Here is a 15,870-nt window from a genome sequence, read left to right as displayed (position 1 = left end):
GATTCAAAAAAGAAGGAAAAAAAGTATGTGTATGGTGCGCGTGGTCAGTCTGTCAAGCGGTAGTTATGGCCAGCGCTAGCGGTCCAAGTGGAGGAGCAGAGGAGTTTGCGGCATTTAAACAGCCCTTTGCTGCCCAATCCGACCGGGCTAAAGCTATTACAAAAGCTACTGGAGTGTTTAGCTGCAGACGGGAGGCCGTATTCCGTTGTGCAAAACAAGGGGTTTAAACTATGATGACCGTGCTTGAGCCACACTATGATATCCCGTTGCGCGTCCACTTAAGTGACAATATTGTACCCAGGCATGTATGAGCAGGAAAAGTTTAAAGTTACGGCTGAACTGTCCCAGGCATCTTCTGTTGCCCAACTACAAACAGGTGGACCTCCAGGTCAACGGAAAGCTATGTGACCGCTCATTATATCACAGCGGAGTGGTAGATACAAAGCCCTGTACTGACCTATATTGCACCTTAATTTGTTTTTATATAATTGCGTGGAATGAGTCTTGAGTTGAAAAGTTAATAAGTAAATGTTAAAATTTTGTCTTTTTTTCTTTTTTGCTGATCCGAAAATTTATCCAATCCGTGACTTAAAACCGTAATCCGATCCAAACCGTGAGATTTTTCATCCATTGCACCACTAATCAATAATTACATCTCATCAGACTGTCATGGGAATTAAACTCTGTGTTGTGTGGTCAGGTCAACCATGGAGGCAGTGCTTGCCCAAAACACGAATTAGCATCACAGCAAAGGGAAAGTGTTCACTTTCCTTACTCTCAGAGTAGTTCTGTCATATAATAATAATAATAATAATAATGGATTGGATTTATATAGCGCTTTTCTAGGCACCCAAAGCGCTTTACAATGCCACTATTCATTCACTCTCACATTCACACACTGGTGGAGGCAGCTACAGTTGTAGCCACAGCTGCCCTGGGGCAGACTGACAGAAGCGAGGCTGCCATATTGCGCCATCGGCCCCTCTGGCCAACACCAGTAGGCAAGTAGGGTAAAGTGTCTTGCCCAAGGACACAACGACCAGGACAGAGAGCCCAGGAAATAAATGATTTCATGTTGCCAATTTGTATCCAGTTTGTAGTTTACTGCCCTTTTGTACTAAAAACTTCAGTTACCCTTGGTTCCATTTGAAGCTGGCTACAAAAGGGAATTATTTCATACAGACCTCCATGTCAAAAACATTTACAGCATTAAAAAGCTCATTAATACTGCTGAAATTGCAGATTTGGCCTGTGAGTAAAATCTTTAAGGTTGAAAATGTAAGGTTTGTTGCTGATACTGAAGCTTAAAAATGAGGAATCCAAAACTAATAGGTTACATCACAGCAGCTACACCCATTTTTGATATTGTCGGCAGTGACTTCCTGACAATTATAATTTTGCATTTATCATATGTGGGCTTATTGATGTTCTACTGAGGGGAAAAAAACCCTGAAGCATATTTTAGTATTTCACACATGCACATTGCTGATTATCCCATTTTCCAGGAGACTGATCGGAGATTAGCTAAAAGACTGTGTGCTGGTCAAGCTTTGCCTGGCTAACTGTCACCTGCTGTGAGATTGGTTACAATGTTGCAGTCTTTTTTTCAAACACATGCAGAAATACTTGTGCTAATGTAGCAGTAGTAAATAAGCTAATTACACAAGGATTTATCATCTCAACAAAGGGAGTTTTCTCTTTCTAATCACCTTGGTCAAACTGTTGTGAACAGGAACAAAGGCAGTGTGAAGCAGCTTTTAATAACTCCTTCAGCAGTTTAGCAAGGAAAGCCTCGACAGAAGATTCAAATCAAATCAAATCACTTTTATTGTCACATCACATGTGCAGGTACACTGGTACAGTACATGCGAGTGAAATTCTTGTGTGCGAGCTTCACAAGCAACAGAGGTGTGCAAAAAAATACAATAACATAAAACAAGCAAAATATAAGAATGGCTAAATCTGAGAGTAATAAATATATGTTCAATATGCATTACTGGGTGTATATATTAAATATGTTTTTGACTACGTCAAAAACGTGTGTGTGTGTGTGTGTGTGTGTGTGTGTGTGTGTGTGTGTGTATACATGTTTTACAAATTAAATAGAGTAAACAATAAATAAAATATATAAAATATACAGAGTATTCCTATGATTGAGTGGGAACAATCAACATCCTACTATGCTGGGATTGATCAAACAGGCAACTTTAACACATGTAGGCACTATCACACACATTTTTTTTGCCAATTATACCAACTTGATTTTTCATAGATTTTTTTTTTTTTTTTTATTTTAGAAAATGACTATTAACAATGTCACACAGTTTTCAAGCCTTTTAATTCTTTTCAGGTTTTGTATTATTAGTGTAGTATAATGATTACCAAGTGAGTGCAATTTAGTTAAATTATTATTGAGAAGGCAGACGTTTCTGCAACCAGTATCTCCAAAACTCACACCAAAGATTCACTATTTTGGTGTGAACTGTCCCTGAAACTCTTGATCTATCAAATTTCTATCAATTGTATTTCTATATTCAAACTATTAACCTCTTTAGTAGCAATCACAGGCTATGTTTAAGAAGTGTGTCTCAAGTATTTTAATGATCATGCATTAATTACTGATTTAGTAGTGGGAGGCTTAAACTGCTTTCTTCTAAATTAAGTTAATTAAGGTCTGGTTAGGTAAATTTGAGCATGGAAAATTAAATCTTATTCTTATAGCCTCATCTACACTTTAGAGTACTTTTTGTCTTTTTGGCAACTCTAATTCTCCTTTTCCTTTTATTCTGTTAAAATTCATATATATAGAATAGTCTTCCAAATATATTTATCTTAAATATAACCAAAAATTTTATTCATTGAAGGAAATGTCGGTACCACTTTACAATAAGTCTCCCCTTATAGATGCTAATAAATAGTTTATAGCTATATTATTAATTAATCTGTAAATGCTTTATAAACCATTATTAATGGTTTATTATGCATTAGTCAAGGGTGAGAAAAAGAAAAAAAACTGACCGGTTTCTTGCCAAATAGTGAGCCAAATGTGTTCACCTATATATTTCATCTAGAGTTGCTATATTAAACATTTCAGACTAAGTTACTATCCTGTAAGCACAATCAGCATTTGTAGACATATTTTTTATCATATAAAATTGTACTTCATAAATGCGTTATAAATATCCACAACTATCAATCGGAGCTTTGTTGTAAAGTGTAAAGCATAAAACCATTTATTAATGAATAATAAATATTTATAAATGCCATATGGGAGACTTATTGTAAAGTGTAAAGCATAACACCATTTATTAATGACAAATAAACATTTATAAATGCCACATGGGAGCCTTATTGTAAAGTGTAAAGCATGACACCATTTATTTATGACTAATAAACATTTATAAATGACAAAAGAGAGTTTTGTTGTAAAGTTTAAAACATGTCAACATTTATTTATGATCAACAAACATTTCTAAGTATTACTGGGCATTACTATAAAAAGTATAAAGCACCAACAGTTATTTAGCATTGCTAAACTTATATACAAGCCCTTTAAAGATAGCTAAAACTATATTAAGTAAACAAATCCCATCCCTAAATTCACCACTGGCATAAAACAAAGGAAAATTATAATAATTATAATATAATAAATTATTATACCTTAACTGAAACTGCACAGCTGTATTATTTACTCTACACACATTTATACAAATCAAAACATTAAAAAAAAAAACAATAAAATAAAATAAACTAACAGGTAAATCTCTTAGTTGTGTGGAAACTCAACACATATGTGAACAGATCTTTGAAAAATGATTGGTTTTGCAGATCTTTTCTTCAGTTCAATATGCTCAAAAAACAAAACCACTTAGAACAAATTAGGGTTTCAGACAGATTTCCCTCTTCGAATTGGAAGCAAAGTACCAGCGGCCTTCATACTTTCTATTTTGTTTTTTACTTCATCACTGCCTTGAATTGCAGCCTCACATCGCTTAGCAAAAGCTAGTACCGTCTCTCCACTAGGCCTGTTGGACAGTAGCTCCTGGTAGACATTGGGGACCGCAATAGCAAGCTCCCCAACTGATGAAGTGGACACAACAGTGTTCCTGTCAAGCCCATGCTTCTGAAAAGCTTTGGTCATGGTCTTTGTCTTTGGAAATGTCTTGAGGAGGGATTTGTATCGCTGCACAATGTCATTTGGCGTTTGAACTAAAAATGAAAACAAAGCAAATAATTAGAAAAGCAAATGCTCAAAGCATACTAATCTATATATATATATATATATATATATATATATATATATATATATATATATATATATATATATATATATACCGTAAATGTCGGGCTATAAGCCGCTACTTTTTGCACAAGCTTTGAACCCTGCGGCTTTTAGTCAGGTGCGGCTTTTCTATGGATTGTCCATGATTTTTGTCATATCGTAAGACGATTTGTTTTGTGTGTTCCGCTGTTGTACGGCACTACGTTGCCTGGCGGAAGGATCGGGGTTCAAGAGTGGTATGTTAGTCACACGTCCGTCCGCCAGGCAACGTAGTGCCGTACGAAGTAGCGCGAAAAACAAACTTCAAAGTAGCGCTACGCATTCAGCGGGAGGCGTGGATGATGAGCGGCGATAAACTTGCAAGTTATGCCCAAAAAGCAAGTTATGCCCAACTCCACCGGTGGATTCTGACAGCGTGGAAAAGTGTGAAAACATCCACGATCACCAACGGATTTTGAAGGGCTGGACTGCTGCATGATGGAGAGGAGGACACCGCCACGGCCCTTCTGAGGGTGTTCGACTCTGACACTGACAATGAGGATTTCTTTGGTTTTGAAAGTGACAACGAAGGAGAGAAGAAGAGTGGATGACGAAGCCATCCTGAGCCTGTTTGTATCCGACACTGGAGAAGAGGACTTTGGTGGTTTTAGTGCGCAGGAAGAAGAGAAAGATGGTGGTGAATGACTGACTTTTCTTCTTGTTAAAGCTGTGTCACTGCACCTGAGCCTAAAAGGTAGTCCGAATCTATTTTTCTGGTGTGCTGTAGGCTACTGTTATGTACTACATGTGCAAATATGTACCCATAACTTGTTTTTCAAAATATTAATAAAAGTGATGTCTCCAAACAGCCATCTCTTTCCTGACAATTCCCTTTGTGCATATTCTCTTACATATGATAAGTCAACATTGAAACACCTGCGGCTTTTGGTCAGGTGCGGCTAATGTATGTACAAAACAGGATTTTCCCCTGATTTTAGCTTGTGCGGCTAATATTTAGGTGCGCTTTGTAGTCCGGGAAATACGGTATATATATATATATATATATATACACACAGACAGATAGATAGATATGTATATATGACGTAGTGAACACAGAGTAATTTTTAGAACAAATTAAAATCATAATACTATCTTTTATGTCACATTTATAGTATCCTCTTCTGTAAAATCTTCTCTTCCAAAATCTTTTGCTCACCACGCTGCCGGAGCTTCTTCTGCTCCTTCTTGGGTTTCTTGGCTCTTGAATGCTTTTTGTTGTATTTGTGCTTTCGCTTCTTTGGGGATGAAGATGAGGATGACCACACAGACGATACAGATGAAGATGCGAAAGATGAATCTGAGTTTTCAGAAGCCTTCGAGGAAAATGGATCATTGAATGGTTCGTCTTTAGGTTGCTCTGCAGGATGTAAACAACAAAATGGCTGGTTTTAGAAACAAGTCCCCTGTTTTTCAATTACACAATTGATGATTTAGTAAGCTTATGTGCTTAAAGAGAATGAGGATTTTGTTATAGAAAATCATCATGTGAATAAGGTGTATATATATATATATATATATAAAACCTATATTAATTCTGATTGTAAGGCTGTTACATTACTAGTTCAAGTTGGAGTTATGATCTTATGAACTATGAAATTGAATCAATCAAGTTAGACCTGGCTGAACTGAATTTGGAACCAGATCTCTTTAGGAATGAACTAGCACAACACTTAAAGTTAACTGACTAAAATCTTTTAATCAACACAATGACAATAAGGGAACTTCACTGGGATTGATAAATTATCTAATGTTTATTTGAAGACTGTAAAATAAAAACAATGTTCATGGAACAAGTCTAGTTTCATACTTGTAAGGGATGATAGCTGACTTCGGAGAAAATCTCTCTCTCCTTCCAGTTCTTCAATTCTCTTCTTTTGCCACTCCAGTTTCTCCTTAAGAAAAGTCAATTTCTCTCGCTCCTTGTTAAGAAGGGCAGTTGCAGTAGGGGCAGGATTAGAAGAAGAATCTAAAGAACAAACAATTATTAAATTACAATACTAAAATAATTTATAATCTAAACTTGGGAAACTCAAATAAAATATTGATTAAAAACGGTTACAACTTGAATTTATAAAAAGCCACTTTGTATGGCTGTATGTTATGTTATATACACCTGTGGTGGTTCAGGCATTTCTAAAACAAGGCAAATAATTCTTATGTGTACTGCCTTACCAGGGTGTTTAATATAAATTTAATGATGCACATAAACAAAACTAAAAATATACTGTACAACTAAGTGATATAAATCGTTTGGAATAACCAATAGTAATAGAGCTATTCACATGTTATGTGATGTTAGTTAGCCACTGTAGCTAGCAGCCAAATGGCTCGGTAGCTAGCTAGCTAGCATTATACTCACCTTCATGTCTAACTGCTGACGTCGTTGGCTTAGTGCAATCTAGATCATCCAGTCTCTGCTTTTTGTATCTCTTCGAACGTGTGCTAACTGTGTAAGTCGCAGACGCACACAAATTTTTATCTTCTGCTCTATCCATGGTGCAGCAACTTGAACGAGGCCTTCAGTGTGTCTGTTCGTGCCCCTTTGGCTTGACCTTCCAGAGCGCTCCACTGCCTGTCGCGCTCTGAGAGGAGGGGCTTTCCTTAATAAAGTTAACTGTGATTGGATGGTTGTATAAGCTCCTCTGCGTTTAAATTAAATTTGTTTTCCCTCCCTTTGGCGGCAGAACATATTTCTTTAGCATGAATCCAGCGGGTTAGATCTACATAACAAAGTCGGAGATACATTATAACAGGTGAGACAATCCTCTTTTTTGCTTGGGACTATTTTTGATTATAGGGCTTGTTTTATATAGCATGTGAAGTTCTTTAACTCTGAACCGATTTGCACTAGACTCCCATAGAGTATTTTACGGTGTTTCGAGGTGATAATAAAATAAATTACTCATTTTTTCCCACCAGAATGTCTCTGGGAATGAGATTGCGCGCCAGAATAGAAGGAAAACAAACTAAATATAAGGCACTAAGGCTCATTAAATGGCTGCAGAAGAAACACCTGCTAAAAAAGAAGCTTAGATGTCCTGTTTGTCACCATAAGATGAAAATGATTTCCGTGGTGAAGAAAGACCAATATATGTGGTATGTATAATGCATGATAATGTATTGCATGTAGTAAATATAACAAAATATTTCGGTTATCAATGCAAGAGGGAGCATTAACCTCTTTTCATTATTATTTTCTTCATACTTAATTTTGTGATTATCTTTTCAATTAATGCTCTTGTTTAAGGGTCCATTTCTTTACTTAACTCATTTGTATGTTCTCAGGTGCTGCAAAAGAGCAAGTCATAGGAAAGTTTCCAGAACAATTAGAACTAGCTCCCTCTTTGAGAAATCAAAAACATCTCTTTTCAGTTGGATGAAGTTCATTTACAGGTATATGTAGATGTAGACATTAATAGCAATGCACCTTTCATAATTGAACACCAATACGAGACTTGTGAAATAAAATTAGGGCCTCAGTAAGTAATAATTGCCTCAATTTCTATCACAGATTTTCACAAGGGCTCAGGCTCAGACAAATAGATATGATCGATGATGAAGTGGCTGGCAGCTCCAGAACACTAAGTAGCATGGCAAGACACATTCGACATGTTTGTATACGTGCAATTAAAAGACACAGAATAAACAATGGACACCGTCTTGGTGGTGACAGAGAATTTGTGGTTATAGATGAAAGCTGTCTCCGTCATCAGCGAAAGGTTGGTAAACTCTCAGACAGGTTTGTTAGAATCAATGCAGATCTGAATGTGTCCTCTAAACATGGAAACCTTTACCATAAGTAAAAAAAATTAGTAGAAGCAACCATCTTTTTGAATGTTTCTTTGTAGATATTCTGTTTAATTTTATTCTTTTTGTTTTCAGTATGCACGTGGACGCTTTGGAAATGCATGGAAAAGGAAGAAATGGGTATTTGGAATGATGGGAATTAAAGACAAAAGGTGAAGGCTCGTGTTAAAACTTGTTGAAAAACGATCAAGGCGCCACCTTGTTCCTCTGATCAGACAGCATGCTAAGTTGGGTAGTGCCATTATCAGTGATGAGTGGAGAGCCTACAAGAATGTTTTGACAAACATAGGGTACAGACATTACACTGTAAATCACAGCAGGTGGTTTGTAGATCCTCAATCTGGCAGTCATACACAGCATATCGAAAGGGCTTGGATGACCATCAAAGGACATGTCCGTAGACTAAGGAAATCGCACTGAGAAGTTGCTGGAGGAACACCTGATGGTTCTTGAGTGGTCATCTTGGCTTGGTTCGCGACACCCTGATGGACCACTGGGACGCTTATTTAAGGACATACAAAAAATATTTCCAGTTTGAACCAGTCTGGCATGAACTTTTTTTGGAGTGGGTGACTGTTTGGTGTTTTAAAAAACACATTTAATGTTACATGTGTTACTCTTACAATACATTTTTGACAGTAGTTAAATGTTATTTCAACCACTGATTGTAATTTAGGTCTAAGTGTTATAAATGGTGACATTATACATTTAAGACTCACTTTTGGCAATTAAATGTTTATTAGTGATTAATAAATGGTGTTATGCTTTACACTTTACAATAAGTCTCCCATGTGGCATTTATAAATGTTTATTATTCATTAATAAATGGTGTTATGCTTTACACTTTACAATAAGGCTCCCATGTGGCATTTATAAATATTTATTATTCATTAATAAATGGTTTTATGCTTTACACTTTACAACAAAGCTCCGATTGATAGTTGTGGTTATTTATAATGCATTTATGAAGTACAATTTTATATGATAAAAAATATGTTTACAAATGCTGATTGTGCTTACAGGATAGTAACTTAGTCTGAAATGTTTAATATAGCAACTCTAGATGAAATATATAGGTGAACACATTTGGCTCACTATTTGGCAAGAAACCGGTCAGTTTTTTTTCTTTTTCTCACCCTTAACTAATGCATAATAAACAATTAATAATGGTTTATAAAGCATTTACAGATTAATTAATAATATAGCTATAAACTATTTATTAGCATCTATAAGGGGAGACTTATTGTAAAGTGGTACCGAAATGTCAAAATAATCCTGTTGAGCAAGAATATAATGTGGCACTTAATTCATGTAATGTCATCAATCTGTTTTTAAGGTAGTCCCTTTACCTCCTGGTGTTTGACTATGTCACCCTTTTCTTTTACCTCTGTATGTCCGAGTCTTTCATCCTATCACCCTGTTGTTGATGCTATAGCTGTCATTGTTCCCTTGTCCTCTTGTGTTGACCTGCCTTTATATATATTTATCTCTCCTCTCCTTGCTCTCACTTTCTCTCCTCAGTCTGTGGGCATGTGAGCACATAATTCTGCTTGTGTGTGTTTCAGAGGCGGAGCCTTTTCCTTGCTCCTGTGCTTTTCCTGCTTGCACACCTGAAAGCAGTTGGGTAATCATTCACCTGCATTCAATCTGATGATTACTCACCCACTACTTAAGGCAGAAGATTTTTCTCAGTCAAATTGTTGCTGCCACTGTGGTAGTAAAGTTGAGCTCTTCCTGCTCTGTGGGTGTTTCTGTGAGAAAATCTGTTTTTCCTCTCTGCAAATGCCTCTTGCCATGGCCAACCTGTGAAGAGAAATCCATGCTGGAAAAGGAAACCTGCGGAGAAAAATCTGTAGGAAAAGCAAACTGTGGAGAAACACACCCTAGAAGTATTTTTTTCCAAAAATGAACTTTGTTTATTCAAAAAAAGACATTATTCCTGGTGTTCTGTGTTTGCGTCTAGTTCAGTTTTTGCCTGAAACATCTGTCTATAAACATGGACTCTACAAACATAAATTCCATTAAGAAGACACTCATCAGCCAGTGAGTGCTCCTCAGAAAACACAAAGTTCCCCAGCACCTCTCCAAACAGCAGAAAGTAAACCTGCAGGAGATGGCTTATATGGGAGGTATGTTACAGTCTGTGTTCACAATCTCAAGCTTCAGCACCAGGCTGCTCCTCCTCCTCGTGGGGTGGCCCAGTGCAAATACTTGTACTGGGCCACCCCACCAGAGATCCCATGCGAACAATCCCTTCCAGCTCTAGAAGTCTACTCTGAGGACCTAGAGAAATGTCGACTGTCTTTGGAAATGCATAGATGGATGGATGATGCTAAATTAGCTTACCTGGTTGTTCCTCTTAGGATGAGAGCACTTGGATGAGCACAGGCTGTGCCAAGTGGTGGAAAGGATCTGACTTGTTCTGAATTCATAAACAAGTTCAAGAGTGACTATTACTGACGCAGCGGCTAACAGACTGTTCAACTTATGGCAGAGAAGAAGTGTCTCTTTTTTTTTTTAATGGATTTTTGGATTTTATCCAAGGAGGCTGACTGGAAGACAAGGCTATACAGGGAGCATGCCTATATGGCTTGAGTGGCTATATAAATGATGAGTTGGCTGTTAAAGATCTATCGTGTGTGTGTGTGTGTGTGGTTAGTTATTGGGTTGTTTTCTCTTCTGGTGGATAGACAAAGTCCAGCAGTAAGGGTGGGGTTACTAGTACACAAAACTTCAGCTGAACAACCCTTACCCAGATTATCGATTCCTGCAAAAATTTGTTATTAAATCAAGTCAAACAATACTTAATGATACTTCCCTGGCTAATATCACGCATTGTACTACTAATCCTTTCAGGAAACCATTGTGACCATATTGGCCTCAAAAAAATTGACATTTTTCCTGTACTGGGCCACCCCTGTTTAAAAGACCATAAATTAAAAAAAATAATTTTGTCTGTCATCTGCAAAATGTTCACCGTGCCACTGGTCTGTGGTGAAGCTGGCTCTGGTGAATCTTCTGGGCCACTTCTTTTTGTAGATGGAGCGTGTTTGTTGGAGGGAGTCTGCACTGTTTGGTTTCCCCATAACAATGCGCTTGAAACACTCGTCAATAAAACACTGCAAACTGTCAAAGTCTTCTTCATCGTTCTCCAGAGTGTTGAAGTCGATTCAAATATGTCTCCCAGTCTTATTTTTATTACTCTTTAAAGATGTCAGAGTAAATTGGCAGCGAAAGTTAGTGACAGAAATGTTTGCAATTAGCGGCACACCATGTTCAATGCTTCAGAGATTTTCTTTTGGTCTCTTGATACTACAGCATAGCTCTCCTCACTTTACTGTACCTTCCATTCCTGTCACTTACCATCGCCCATCTAATCAGAATGTTGGTGGTTCAATCCCTAGTCCCTATAATCTGCAGACAGTTTTTCAAGGCTAACACACATTTAATGCATTATATAAAGGAAAATAAGTCACCCAGAGGTCAATTAGTATATCTTTTGATTGTTAATTTTTTGCAAGGTCACACCGAAGATCTGTGCCAGCTTTCCAGTGGCTAATTATCCCGGCGCCATCTTTTATTGAATCTGACACTGAAGGGCTTTCTGTTGACCCATCCCTCATTTTTAATAGTATTGATTTTTCACCGATCATATCAGGCCTTGCATTTTCAAAAACACACCGCCAGCTATTTTTTTTTCTCTCCTTTTTAATTCTCTCCCGCTCCCATCCACCTCACAGCCTTTCACTTTTATTCCTGTCCAAAGTGTTTCAGAGCTGGCAGAATTGTAACTGTAAACGCACATCTTCTGCTCAGCAATTATCAAAGGGGGCAGGACAGGAGATCTGCTGGGAGTGCTCCTCAGAAAACACAACATTGATCTGCTGGCTCAGAGTACAGTAAACAAAGCCTCCGTGCCCCATGTGTGTGGCGCAATTATTAAGTGCGAGAAGGAGCAGGCTTTGCAAGATTTATAAAAATACCCACCGCCAAAAAAGTCAAATCACGAAGGTGTTTGTGAAGAAACACTTCGTTTTCATTTCTTTTAATGGTGCACCACAGTTGTACTTAATGAGCAATTGTTTCTTTGTTTTTGATCTTGCTGTATGCACCCTCAATATTATTGTTGCACAAGTGGATCAGCTGTGTCTTTGTCTGTGGTCACGGCTGCTCTAGATGAATCAGAATCGTGTTTATTGGCCAAGTATATGTGCAGACACATACAGGGAATTTGGTTCCGGTAGATGGTGGCTCTCAAGCACAGCAATGTAAAACACACACACACACACACACACACACACACTGTGATGATTTTCCCTGCCCGTTTCCTGGTTCTTGAGAGGTACAGATCCTGGATGGAGGGAAGGGGCGTGCCGATGATCCTTTCTGCTGCCCGTACAGTCCGCTGCAGTCTGCTCCTGTCCTGTTTAGTGGCTGCTCCATACCAGACTGTGATGGAGGAGCACAGGACAGACTCAATGACCGCAGTGTAGAACTGGATCAGCAGCTCCTGTGGAAGACTGTACTTCCCCAGTTGTCTCAGGAAGTACATCCTCTGCTGGGTCTTTTTGAGGATGGCGTTGATGTTGGTCTCCCACTTCAGGTCCTGGGAGATGGTTGTACCCAGGAACTTGAAGGTCTTCACAGTTGACACAGGGCTGTCTGATATGGTGAGGGGGAGCAGAGTTGAGGGATGTCTCCTGAAGTCCACTGTCATCTCTACAGTCTTAAGAGTGTTCAGCTCCAGATTGTGCTGACTGCACAAGAGTACCAGCCGCTCAACTTCCTGCCGGTATGCAGACTCATCACCATCTTGAATGAGGCCAATGACAGTGGTGTCATCTGCAAACTTTAGGAGTTTGACAGCCGAGTTCTTGGAGGTGCAGTCGTTAGTGTAGAGGGAGAACAGTAGTGGTGAGAGGACACATCCTTGAGGGGCACCAATACTGAGGGACCGAGTTTCAGAGGTGATCTCCCCCAGCCTCACTTGTTGCTTTCTGTCTGTCAGGAAGCCGGTGATCCACTGACAGGTAGCTGGTGACACGCTGAGCTGGGAGAGTTTGGAGGAAAGAAGTTCAGGCACAATGGTGTTAAAAGCCGAACTAAAGTCCACAAACAGGACCCTGGCATAAGTTCCCGGGCGGTCAAGGTGTTGCAGGATGTAATGCAGCCCCATGTTCACTGCATCATCCACCGACCTGTTTGCCCGGTAGGCAAACTGCAGAGGGTCCAGCTTGTAATGTCTTTCAGATGGGTTAAAACCAGTCGTTCGAAGGATTTCATGACCACAGACGTCAAGGCGACAGGTCTGTAGTCATTCAGTCCTGTGATGGTGGGTTTCTTGGGAACAGGGATGATGGTGGAGCGTTTGAAGCAGGAGGGAACTTCACACAGCTCCAGGGATCTGTTGAAGATGCGAGTAAAGATGGGAGCCAGCTGTTCAGCACAGGTTTTGAGGCAGGAGGGTGAGACGCCGTCTGGTCCAGGGGCTTTCCTGGGCTTCTGTTTCTGGAATAGTCGGCTCACATCCTGAGTGTGTATTTTGAGTTTCAGGGAGGAGGAAAGGGGGGTGAGAGGTGTGGTGGAGGTCGTTGAGTCTGGATTGGGGAGGGTGGGGGTGGTCGTTGAGACTGGATTGGGGAGGGGGAGGGTGAGGGTGAAGGGAGGAGAGGTGGAAGGTGTGTTGGGGGTCAATGTCTGAAGCAATGTCCCTGGGGAGGGGAGGGTGGGGCGTGGGAGTCTGTCCGTCTCAAACCTGCAATAGAAAGTGTTTAACTCGTTGGCCAGGTCTTTGTTTGCTTCAATAGTGGGTGGGGGCGTCTGTAGCTGGTGATTTCCTGCAGGCCCCTCCACACTGACGCAGGGTTGTTGGCTGAGAGCCGTTCTTCCAGCTTCTGGGAGTAGATGCTTTTAGCTGCTTTGATCTCCTTGGTCAGTGTGTTCCTGGCTTGCTTGTACAGGGCCCTGTCACCACTTCTGTAGGCGTCCTCCTTGGCCTTACGAAGATGTTGGAGTTTAGGAGTGAACCATGGTTTATTGTTGTTGTATGTGCAAAAGGTATTTGTTGGCACACACACGTCTTCACAGAAACTGATGTATGATGTCACAGTGTCCGTGAGCTCATCTAGGTTCTCAGATGCAGCTTCAAAAACAGTCCAATCAGTGGAGTCAAAACAGTCCTGCTTTGCTGCGTTAGTCCACTTCTTCACAGTTTTGACTACAGGCTTGGCACGTTTGAGTTTTTGCCTATAAACTGGAATAAGATGGACCATGCAGTGATCAGAATGTCCCAAAACTGCCCAGGGTACAGAGCGATAGGCATCTTTTAGAGTGGTGTAGCAGTGATCCAGTATGATGTTGTCCCTGGTGGGGCAGTCTATATGCTGTCTGTATTTAGGGAGTTCGTAGTTTAGGTTTGCTCTGTTAAAATCCCCAAGAATAATTGTAAAGGAATCCGGGAATTTCCTCTCCAGGGTAGTAATCTGGTCAGCCAGCTCGCACAGTGCGTTGTTCGCGTTGGCCTGTGGAGGGATGTAAACTCCGACCAGCATGAAGGAAGAAAACTCCCGCGGTGAATAAAAAGGTTTACAGTTGATGAAAAAACTTTCCAAGTGTGGGCTGCAATGTTTCTGTAACACTGTGACATCAGTACACCAACCTTCATTAATGTAGAAGCAGACTCCACCACCCTTTGTTTTCCCTGAGAGCTCTGTTTCGCGGTCCGCCCGGTGAAGTTGGAAGCCCGGCAGATTTAAGACAGCGTCTGGGACTCGCTCACTGAGCCAGGTTTCAGTGAAGCAGAGGGCAGCAGTGCGTGCAAAGTCCTTGTTAGTCCGGTTTAAGAGCAGTAATTCGTCGACTTTGTTTGGAAGAGAGCGGAGATTCGCGAGGTGAATGGAGGGGAGTGCCGTGCGGAATCCTCGCCGACGTAGTTTCACCAGTGCACCAGCGCGACTCCCCCGTCTAGGTCTTCTCCAGGAGCCACAGAGAGCTGCTGCGCCTCCAACTAAAATCTCCAAAAAACTTTCCGGGTTTGTGAAAAATGGATAAGAACTATAGTGAGACGACTGCCTGATGTTTAGCAGTTGATCTCTGGAGAAAGTGATGTGGTCTGAGTGACCAAAACCCTCCCCCGCATCCTCTGATGTCTCCTTCCTCAACGAGCTCAACAACTTTTATGCTCGTTTTGAGCGAGGGAACCCCACAACCACAACCAAAGCAGACATGACGCCAGACCACCAACCTCTGACTCTCTCCCCCACCGATGTAGGAGCGGTGCTGAGCAGGATCAATGTCCACAAGGCTGCAGGTCCCGATGGCATCCCCGGGCGTGTTCTCAGAGCGTGTTCTGGGGAGCTTGCAGGAGTGCTCACAGACATATTCAATCTAATCTGTCCTTGGCCCACGCTGTGGTACCGGCCTGCTTCAAATCCACCTCCATCGTCCCGATACCCAAAAACTCCAACCCATCTTGCCTCAATGACTACCGCCCAGTAGCACTCACCCCCATCATCACTAAGTGCTTAGAGCAGCTGGTCCTAGCACACTTCAAATCCTGTCTCCCCCCCACCCTGGACCCCCACCAATTCGCATACCGCCAGAACAGGAGCACAGAGGATGCAGTCTCCATCGCACTGCACTCTGTCCTCTCACACCTGGACAACAACAACACCTACGCCAGAATGCTGTTTATAGACTTCAGTTCAGCATTCAATACAACCCACCCCTCACAACTCATCAAG

General features: G+C 40.6%; 1 long non-coding RNA gene and 1 pseudogene across 4 annotated transcripts; one reads left to right on the top strand and one right to left on the bottom strand.

Moving 5' to 3' along the window:
* Positions 1 to 3,377: 3,377 nt before the first annotated feature.
* On the bottom strand, positions 3,378 to 6,844 carry LOC308400012 (coiled-coil domain-containing protein 106-like; annotated as a pseudogene). The gene is made up of 4 exons (XR_013974807.1): positions 6,681 to 6,844; positions 6,129 to 6,287; positions 5,478 to 5,678; positions 3,378 to 4,209 (listed from the first exon to the last, which is right to left on the bottom strand). The product of XR_013974807.1 is annotated as a coiled-coil domain-containing protein 106-like (transcript).
* A 97-nt stretch (positions 6,845 to 6,941) lies between these two features.
* Positions 6,942 to 8,752, top strand: LOC308400013. Of its 3 annotated transcripts, none has more exons than XR_013972291.1 (4): positions 6,942 to 7,074; positions 7,241 to 7,417; positions 7,607 to 8,040; positions 8,204 to 8,752. It is a non-coding gene; the product is annotated as an uncharacterized lncRNA (long non-coding RNA). The 3 variants fall into 3 exon arrangements; XR_013972292.1 differs by lacking the exon at positions 8,204 to 8,752 and having other exon boundaries at positions 7,607 to 7,714; positions 7,833 to 8,196; XR_013972293.1 differs by lacking the exon at positions 8,204 to 8,752 and having other exon boundaries at positions 7,607 to 8,195.
* The last annotated feature ends 7,118 nt before the right edge of the window (positions 8,753 to 15,870 follow it).

Source organism: Rhamphochromis sp. 'chilingali' (genome assembly GCF_963969265.1).
Source record: "Rhamphochromis sp. 'chilingali' genome assembly, chromosome: 7".
In the NCBI taxonomy this organism is placed as follows: Eukaryota; Metazoa; Chordata; class Actinopteri; order Cichliformes; family Cichlidae; genus Rhamphochromis; species Rhamphochromis sp. 'chilingali'.
This window is presented reverse-complemented; position numbering and strand designations above follow the sequence as displayed.